The sequence below is a fragment of the Felis catus genome, chromosome C1 (genome assembly GCF_018350175.1).
Source record: "Felis catus isolate Fca126 chromosome C1, F.catus_Fca126_mat1.0, whole genome shotgun sequence".
Classification (NCBI taxonomy): domain Eukaryota; kingdom Metazoa; phylum Chordata; class Mammalia; order Carnivora; family Felidae; genus Felis; species Felis catus.
The window spans coordinates 56,284,516-56,295,000 of record NC_058375.1 but is presented as its reverse complement, the minus strand read 5'-3'; the positions used below and the strand labels follow the sequence as shown (position 1 = coordinate 56,295,000).

The 10,485-nt window shown below is 41.0% G+C and overlaps 1 long non-coding RNA gene across 1 annotated transcript in view; it reads left to right on the top strand.

Moving 5' to 3' along the window:
• The window catches only part of LOC123379654, a 59,501-nt gene that overhangs the window by 27,041 nt on the left and 21,975 nt on the right, over window positions 1-10,485 (top strand). The window contains exon 2 of the long non-coding RNA XR_006584377.1: window positions 4,429-4,520. This is a non-coding gene — a long non-coding RNA (uncharacterized LOC123379654). The remainder of the gene's footprint in view (window positions 1-4,428; window positions 4,521-10,485) is intronic.

Genomic DNA, 10,485 nt, shown 5'->3' with positions numbered 1-10,485 from the left:
GAGCGTAAACAAGTCATTGATGGTCAAGGTGACTTTATTCTGGACTCTCTTGGCTTGAAGCAGCTACTGACAAAACAGGGAGGTGCTTAAGGAGATCACTCAAATGCCCTTAGTGTCTCTTCTCCTCCCTGTTCTAAGGAGGGAGGGCATCAGGCACAACATACATTTAGAACGTTGGCTTATGATAAATGTTCTACTTCCTTATGAACAGCATCATGAATCTTGTGTCTTCAAGAGTTTCTCTGCTCCATGAATTTTAACAACTTTCTTCAGTGTAGAAACTTGGCCTCTCCCTGTCCATGGTTAACTTTTGAATCCCAGATGAGCAGATATATTATACCACTGAGTCACAAGAGCACTAAGGCCATCCATCCATCTGCCTCGCTGTAGGTCAGTCTTTTTTACCTGTGACTGATGAGACTTCTGCTCTGGTTTGCTTCCACATCACTCTTCTTCCCACTACTCTCTCCCTGCATGATGAGAGCCCAGAACTGTGGCTGCTGTAGGGGGGGCAGGAAGGAAGGCGACAGTTACTGTGGGCCTACTATGTGCCAGGCTTTGGGTGAGGTGCTATACATGCCTGGTACAAGCCCGATCTCATTTAATCCATCCACAACAATCCCTTTTCTGTTTTGTTGATTAAGAGAACTAAATCACATTTTGTGGGTAAAACCTTCCAACACATTGGAATCAAAGTCAACATTCTCTGTTCTGACTATTCTCATGCTGCCTCCAACCTCATTGTTTCTCACATTATAAGAACCACCTTACAGGTGTTTGTCTCAGCCTTGGGTTTTTCTCTCAACTATTCCATACTCTGTTACTGCTAGGGTCATCTGACTGAAGCACAAACCTGACTGAGTTTCTGCCCTACTCAGAAACACCCCCTGGCCCCCTGTTGCCCATGGTTTATTGACCAGTAAGGAACAAAACCAATCATGCCACAAGTACAATAACCGAAGAGGCTGTTAGGGCAATGTGAGAGGAAAAAACCATGATCCTTTGGCTGGTGGAGCAGTGGGGGGGGAGAGGAAAGGCTTCACAGACAGTGGCTGAGCTGAGTTGGTGGTGGATAGAGGGTTTTCTCTAAAAAAACGCAGCGATGTGAAAGTCGTGGTTCTGGCTGCCCGTGAGATGCATAACTGGTTGTTACCGCGCTGCGCAATCTTTCTCTCAGGGCTGCAAGGAGCAGCACAGCAACAAGCAGTGATTTGTTACAGCTCGGCTGTCAGGCAGTTTATCTGATGTTAGTGCCTATGTGAACTGCATGATGATTTATGAAACTCAGTTTCTCTACCAATATAGGCAAACAGATTTAGTAGCACAGTGAGGAAGAGCTTAGGGAAAGGCAGCCTACCCCCTCTATCGGCCCAGCTCCACCTCTATGGAACACTGAAACAGTGATTTGGACCAAGGCCATGGAAAATAAAGCCACAGGGTTTGGGCAGAGCTTCCAGTGAGATAAGGAAAATGATTAAAACAACAATAACAACCCTGGAATTCAAATGCCATGGTGTCTCTTTAGTTTTTCCCTTTTTGCCTCGTATACTTGACTTTCAAAATATCTCTTCTCCTATGAGCTGAAGGAAGGGGTGTCGGTGCCCTGGGAAGGTCAAGTAGACACCATAAGGGCACCAATAAAGGGACTCACGGAAAGGGAGGCCTCATCTGTCTGTTGAGGCATTTCCTGTTTAGACTTAAAACTAAAAAGGCAAAGAGTCTCCCAACATTTTTCCATCTCTACTCATTGGGACCGAGGGCTCCTGAGAGGAATTAGGTCTAAATCGTAGCTAGTAATAAAGAGGGTCCATTTGCCCAGGCTCCTTCTCTGTGTTTATTGCTTTCATAAAACTTAGCAGCCTAAGGTCAATGATGTATCCTTGAGGATAGATTAGTCCCAAAGTTTAGAGTTGCCATGCCCCAGGGCCACATGAAGCAATAAGGAGGACTTGAATTCAAGCCTTGTGATTGGTTTGTCTAGGACACTGGCAGCCTCTGACAATAGGCTTCAGAAGCAAGGGTGGAGACAGAGTCAACCTCAACTGCATTCTGCCCAAGGCTGAATTCCCACTGTATATGCACATTAACCCATCCTAGGCCACCTGCCCCTCTTGGGCTATGTCTGCAGCCCTCACATTTACTCTCTAGACTTGAGCATGCATGTAGCCAGCCCATGAGAGTCACTTGATCTACAGATTTAATACAACTCCTATAAAAACCTCAACATGGTTTGTTAGACTTAGACAAGCATATTCTAACATTCATGTGAAAAGGAAACGTGCTAGTATGGCCAAAGAAATTTTTAAAAAGAGAAATAAAGCGTGAATAAAGACTCCAGAATCTCAATGTTGATTCTTAATGTTAAGGCTTAATATATAGTTACAATAATCGAAACAGTATGGTATTGGCAGAGAGATAGGCACACAGATCAAGGGGACAGAGCAGAGAGCCCCACAATAGACCCTCACACATGCCCAACAGATTTTTGACAAAAGTGCAAAAACAATTCAATGTAAAAAGGATAGTCTTTCAACAGATGGTGCTGGAGTGATAGAACATTGCTATGGACTGAATTGTGTCCTCCACATTGCCCCCTCCCCAATTTATGTGTTGAAGCTATTACCCCCAGTGTGACTGTATTTGGAGATAGAGCTTTTAAGAGGTATTTAAAGTTAAATGAGATCATAAGGGTGAGGTCCTAACCTAAGATTGGTGGACTTATAATAAGGAGAAGAGCTCTCTCTCCTCCACATGAGGACACAGCAAGAAAGCAGCTGTCTGCAGGCCAGGAAGGAGACTTCTCCAAGAACCCAGCCCCGATCTCAGACTGCTAGTCTCCAGAACTGTGGGAAAATTAATTTCTATTGTTTAAGCACCCCAGTCTATAATACTCTCTTATGGCAGTCTGTGCTAACCTAAACATCTACAAGCAAAAAGAAAAAAAACTTTAATATAAACTCCACACTTTGTACAAAAATTAATGCAAAATGGATCATGGACTTGAATGGAAAATGCAAAACTGTAAAACTTTCAGAAAGAAACATAGAAGAAACTCTTTGTAACCTAGGACTAGGTAAAAAGCTCTCAGACTTGACACCAATGTGTGCTCTATATGAGGAATAATTAATACATTTTTATCAATATGAAAATATTGAAAATTTTTGCTTTGTGAACAGCTCTATTAGAGATTGTATATTTGTATACAGACTGTATATTTGTAAATCACCTAATAGACAAAGCATTTCTATCAAGGATATATAAAGAACTCTCAACACTCAACATTAAACAAAAAAACTCCAGTTGGAAAATGGGCAAAAGACACAAACAGACATTTATCAAAGATTCTCAGATGGCAAATAATCACATGGGAAGATGTTCAGCATTTGTAGCCATCGGGGAAATACAAAACTACAATGAGATATCACTCTACCCCCACCAAAATTGTTAAAATAATTTTTTTTAAAGGCAATAACACCAAATGTTGGAGAAAATGTAGACAGCCTGGCCTACATTGCTGATGGGAATTTAAAATGGTACAACCACTCTGGAAAACAGGTTGGCAATTTTTTAAGAATTTAAACATAAATTTACCATATGGCACAGCAGTTCCACTCCCAGGTATATATCCAAGAAAAATGAAACACATTCACATGAAAAATTGCACATGAATGTTTATAGCAGCAGCTTTATTCATAATATCCCAAATGAGGAGACAGTTCTTATGTCCATTCCGTGGTGAACGGATAAGCAAGATGTCAGTTGGTGAATGGATAATAAAGTTGTGGTACATACACACAATAGTATGCCACCCAGCAATGACAGGGAGTGAAGCCCCCAAGCAAGCTACAACATGGATGCATCCCCAAAATATTATGCTTCTGGTCTCTGCTCCTCGCCTCTTAGAACATCCTCGTTGTGCTTAGCTGAGCCCAGAGTGTTTACTGTTTTTTAAAAAACTATTATTGGGGCGCCTGGGTGGCGCAGTCGGTTAAGCGTCCGACTTCAGTCAGGTCACGATCTCGCGGTCCGTGAGTTCGAGCCCCGCGTTGGGCTCTGGGCTGATGGCTCAGAGCCTGGAGCCTGTTTCCGATTCTGTGTCTCCCTCTCTCTCTGTCCCTCCCCCGTTCATGCTCTGTCTCTCTCTGTCCCAAAAATAAATAAACATTGAAAAAAAATTAAAAAAAAAACTATTATTTTGGGGCCCCTCTACAAAAGCATGGCCCTGGTGGAGAGTTCAGATGGTTTAATTTGACTTTGTAAAAGACATTAGTCATAACAAGCTTTTCTTAGGTGAACCTGGAGAAGGATCAACATCGGTTGTTTCTGTGTGTCAGGAGGAAGGATCGGGCACAATGTGCCCAGCTGACGGCCATCAAGAACCCAGCGCCTGGGCCTCACCTGTGGCTTTGCTTACCTGCGTCCCCTCAGGTCCCAGGACAGCCCTGCACCCCAGTTTTGGTTGGCCGGACCGAGTGACGTTGAAGGGAACGTGAAAAGGCAGACACAGAAGACCCTGTATGGTAGGATTTCATTTATGTAACGTGTCTGGAAAAGGCAAATCTGTAAGAAACAGAAAGTAAGTTATTGTTTGTTTAGGCCTGAGAATGGGAGCCAGGAGTGAAAAGAGGTAGGAGGGATCCTTTTGGGGTAATGGAAATGTTCCAAAATTCCACTGTGGTTATGGTTACGTAACTCCCTAAATTCACTAAAAATTACTGAATTTATGTGAGTGAAGTTATGTTATATAGATTACACCTTCAAGAAAGCTGGTAAGTTTTTAAAAGTTAGTTTCTAATTTGAAAGTTAATTTATAGAAAAACTGTTAAGGAATGAATAGCATATTTAATATGCAGATACCACTGTAAGCTAATTTCCAGGTAATAGAAACCGGGAGACCCTTTGTTCTATACCTCAAGTTTCATTCTGGTACTAAGATTCCCTAATGCTAAGATATGGGTTGAAATCAAAATTTGTCATGGAGAATCACAAATAGAGCGGGTCTGCAATTATCTCATGACACACTGCATCTTCCGATTTTCAGACCTCCATTTCCCAGAACTGTCATTATTAAAGAAATTATAGCTTTTTGGAGAAATTGTTCTGTCTTAGAATTTCCATGTTAAATTAAGAAATCGGGTCAGTAGCAGAAATCAAAATGGTCCATCTAGTGTCTGTGTTCTGCTCTCCCTCAAAAAATCTCACCCCGTGCAAAGTCGTAATTATAGTTTTACAATTTTACCCAGTTCTCTGGCATCCTTAAATTCACTCTCATGCTAGGAAAGTGTGGGAGATAGCTGTTTACTGCAAAGAACTTCAGCTATACTTAGAGGAAAAATGGGCCAAACTAGAGAATTCTAGTGAGAGATCAGCATATGGCTTGCCATTATGTTTGCTAAAAATATGTTTACTGTAGTAGAACATATTTTCAGACTGCCAAGATGTGGAATCCTCAGCTCATTCTTTTATACCTCCATCTGTTCAGTGCTCTGCCACTTTTATTTTTATAACATGAAGATAATTTAGTCTCAGTAGAACAAGAGAGTAAGAATAAAGCAAGGTGTGTGTGTGTGTGTGTGTGTGTGTGTGTGTGTACGTGTGTGAGTGTGTGTGTGTATCATGATGTACAATGTTCTTGGGTTGGTTTGTTTGTTTTAATACAGTTAGTTTTTTTTCTAGTTTTTGCTCTAATTGTTTTTTTTTTCTCTAAAGAGAAGACTCTACCTTAATGGTCATGGGTGACATTATCTAAAAATGTTTGAAAACCGTTTTGATTAAAACACAAGCTGACATACAGGAGCATTTGAGTGATGAAAAGGAGGCTCAGGTTCTTGAATGGGCTGTATCTCATCACATAGGCCAGTCACTTGGCATCTGTAGGTCTCCCTTCTCTCATCTCTGCAGTTCTTTGAGATTTAGGGGAGATAATCTCTAAAGTGCCTTCCAGGCCTAAAATTTATGATTCAGAGAATAGTTTTTTTTTTTTAAAGAATTTGTTCCACAGACAAGTGAACAACAGTTTTACATAGTATACTATGTAGCATTGTGGAAATATAATGATCTTTGGAGTCACAATTCTGCCTCTGCCACTTTCAAACCTGTTACCTTGGTCAAGTTATTTCATCATTGTGAGCCTTAGCTTCATTGCCATTAAACATGAGGTTAATAATACACACTTCATAGGATTGGAGTATGGTTAAAGTCACACCGGCTGATGTAACAGATCAATCCCTAAGTCTCAGTAGATTACACAAATGGAAGTTTATTTCTTGCCCTCAAAAGATTATAATGGTGAAAAGGGACCAAGTCTTCCGTCCACTTTACAGTTCCCCCATTATTAAACGTAGCTTCCCAGGTCTCTGTTGAGGGGAAAGAAAGAATGGAGAATTCTTCCTAACCACACTACCTCTGCTCAGATTTCATTAGCAAAATCTAATCGTGTGGCCACACCCACCTGTAAGAAAACTTATAAGAAATGTAGTCTCTAGTTGGGCAACCAGTTTCTAGAAATGACTCTGTCCTATGGAAGGAAAGCATACATTTGATATTGAAAGCTAGCTATTTCTACCACAAAACTGTTAGGAAAATAAAATGAGTCTTTATTTGTAAATGACCTAGTCTAGTGCCTAGTACAACATAGATAATAAAAAAAGTTAAGATTTGGTAGGAGTAAAAAAAGTAAAAATTTCGTTGGAATAAATTTTGGTTGGAAAGTGAATATATATGTACATATATATGTACATTTTTTTGAGATAAAAAGTGATATAAGAGAGTACAAAGTGCAATGAGACATTTTTTCAGTTTCCTTTTGTCACTGAAACAAATGACCTAAGAAGTTAACACAATATGAATGTATTATTTCACGCTTCTAGAGGTCAGAAGTTTGAAATGCGTCTACAGGACTAAGATCAAGGTGTCAGCAGGCCTGCATTTCTTCTGGAGGCTGCAAGGGAGAATCCATTCTTTGACTTTTCCTGCCTCTAGAGGCTGTCCTCACTCTCTGGCTCTTGGCTTTATCTCTCCAACCTCTGCTTCCATTGTCACATCTTCTCTGACTCTGATCCTCCTGCCTCCCCCTGATAAGGATGCCTGTGGTTACATCAAGCCTGTATGGATAATCCTAAAATCAATCTCCCCATCATAAGATTTTTTTCCTTGACTTCATGTGCAAAATCCCTTTCACCTTGTAATGTAGTCACAGTTTCTGGAGATTAGGATGCAGACATCTTTGTTGGGGGCGGGGGAGGGGACATTATTTTTCCCATCATCAATATCAAAGGAAGGAAAGACACTGGTTATAATTTAATATTTTGAGGGTGACATGGAATTGAAAACCAGTTCTGTCTTTTTTCATTGTTGTTGTTATTATTTTTTTTTATTCTCAAGTTAATTAACATACAGTGTAGTCTTGGCTTCAGGAGTAGAACCCAGTGGTTCATCACTTACATATAACACCCAGTGCCCATCCCAACAAGTGCTCTCCTTAATGCCCGTCACCCATTTACCCCACCCCACCCCAAACCCTCAACCCTCCATTTGTTCTCTATATTTAAGAGTCTCTTGTGGTTTGTCTCCCTCTCTGTTTTTATCTTATTTTTCCTTCCCTTCCCCTATGATCAGCTCTGTCTTTTGCACTGGTGAAACGATCTTGAAATTTTTTCCACTTCCCTCTTCTGTAAAGTGGGAATGGTAATAGTGATTACCTCACAGACTTGTAAGGATTTAATAATGTATATAAATTGCCTGACACATGGTCGATGCTCAGGATAAGAGATTCATTATTATTTCACTATTTTAATGGTATATACTGGTGCCCATACACATCCCTTTATCATTCTAGGGCCCTCGAACATCCCAGTTGAATCAGAAATGAGTATTGTGGTTATTGTGTACCATGAGGGTAAAAAGATACTATCAGTTATGTTCGTCATACTGACCTTCTCTTGGAAGAAAAGCAGAGTAATGCATCTTAGAGAACTTTGCAGTAGCAAAGATTGAGCAATATGGTTCTTCTGCTGTGTCTGGTAACCCCTATATTCCAGGATGTTGTCATGACTTGAGTTTTCTGAGGATTGTGGTTTCATTGTGTACTTGATCATCCAAGGAACCATTTGGCAGGGAGTAGGAAAGCTGAAGCATTTTCTCCCATGAGAGAGATAGTCACACAAACTGATTCCAAGAATTTGGCCACACAGTGAGCCTGAGAGGCTACCTTCTAGCACCAACGCTTGAGGACCCAGTAACAAGCCCCCACCTCACCCTCACTTTTGGGTGGTTTAGAGCCCTCCCTCTTAACTCGTGCCACAGCTATCAGATGTCATTTCCACTTAGAGAAATCTTCTGGTTGGAATTTTACCACACACCAAGAGATTTGTAGGTTCAAGTTTATCATAAACAATTTGGCTTTACCAAAGAACTATGATCATATTAGTGTTAACTGTCAGGTAGGGTCTAATCATCTAGAATGGCTTAAAGTTTCTCCGTTTCCTCATCAGCAAAATAATACATGTAAGGGCAACTCCATCAAAACATGGAGAAGCCTTCTCCCAAGGCTAGTTTCCAATGTCAAAACTCTTAAGATTAGTACTTTTTTGGTATGGTTAAAGAAAGGTCTATTATTCACACAGGTGGGAGGGGGAAATCTCAAGATGAAGGACAAAGGGGATGGGTCTGCTGGAGAAGTCCAGAAGAGAGAATGTAGAGAGTGCACAGGCATTTTGTAGAGAGGAAGTGCTTCCAGTGGGAAGAGAGCTCACCTGCTACAGTGAAATTTGAAAGAGGCAGTAAAAACACACTTGAGCTCAAGGTACAGGAGTGAGAGAGTGTGGCCCTTATTGTATAGTTATTAGACACAGGAATGTCAGCTGGGGTGGGTGGGGTTCAAGTTCCTTTCTTATGCTCTTCACAATTCATCTGAGATATTTGGGCTAATATAGCAACCTCCCAGTTTTCCTATAAATAAACATGTATTTGAAAGGAACCAAATTTGCAAGGCAAACCCAAAGTAAGAGGACAGCAATTGTTATTACAGCTCCCTGAAAGACAGTGGGGAGTTACTTGCCCCAGGCAGAAGGAGATAGCCAGAAGAAGAAATAAATGGAGTCCCAGAATGTCTTAGAGTGTTTTAGTAATAACACTGACTATTTTAATTTGTTGCTTTATTTATTTATTGGACTCTTCTGCAGACCTTATCTGTGTTATTGACCTACATGTAGTAGGAAGTTCACTTCAAGGCACACACTCCACTTTGAGATGCCAGTAGATAGCCTAATGCCAATCTGTTATTAGCTACCATAGCAAACAGAGAGTTTTATCTCTCATTAATGACATCAATGGCTTGGGCTATTTGAAGTGTGTTGTCTTCTAAGAGTTGTGACATTTGTCTTGTGGCCTCTCTGAGTTGAACCTGTGTTGCAGAATTGAAAATACCTAAATCTATGCCTGTTATACCAAAGGTGTGATGAGGCCCAACATAATAGGTAAAATGTGACCCTTTTGATGGAAGTCTCTATGGGACAAGCGAATTCTCTGTTTGGAGGTAGAGTGATCTGGGTGCTGTCTGATGGCAGGACACAGGCCAGGTTGCATAGGTGAGAAGGGGTGGGGTGGAGGAGGAGAGCCTGAGTCACTGTTGAGCAGGAATAATACCATAGGAGAACCAGTAACCCTAGGGTCTTAGAGGATGGAGTTTCTGGTGGGCAAATTTATATTGATACAGACATGTGAGAGCCAAATAATCTCAATGAGGGTTGGGGAGAAGCCACAGCTATATATATAATATTACTTGGTTGGGGAGGCTGGGAAGGGCGAGGAGTCCATGAAGGGAAGGTTAATAGAGAAGCACCTGGTGAGACAAGAGAGTGCTGAGAGGTGTACAGAGGCTGGAAGTTGACTGGAGATGATGAGTAGTTAAGATGAATATTTCAGACCTGTAAGAGAGCAGAAATTAGTTGTAGAAGTTGTTTCCCAAAATCAAATGATTAAAGAATCCTAAATCCCTGAGCCTCCTGTGCCAAAGATTTGGAATGGAGTTGTAATGGGGGTGTTGTTTGAGAGACCCATATTTTAATTTTTATTATCATCGTGACAATTACAAATTTTATTGATGCTACTCTTTCCTGGAATTAAGTATACTATGGCATCCAGGACAGATTTAGGTACAGTTTATAGATCCAACATGTCTAGAGCCTGGCAGTCTGGCCTATTAAATGAAAAAATGAGGCTCCATAAATGCAAAAAGATCACTGCAAGAAGGGATTGGAGGATATTTAAGTCTAAAGGGACCTGTTCAGGGATGGTTAGGGCATCTCTTCTTCATGGTATTCGGCATAGTGATAGATCCGTAGTAGGATCAAATAGGATGATGCCTATTTTCCATGATATTTGGTGACTGTCCTCTGAAATAGTCCAATTACTGAGGACACATGCAGTAAGAACAGTGGCAACTAGATGGGTTGACCTCCATGCCATCAACACCCACAGGAGGAG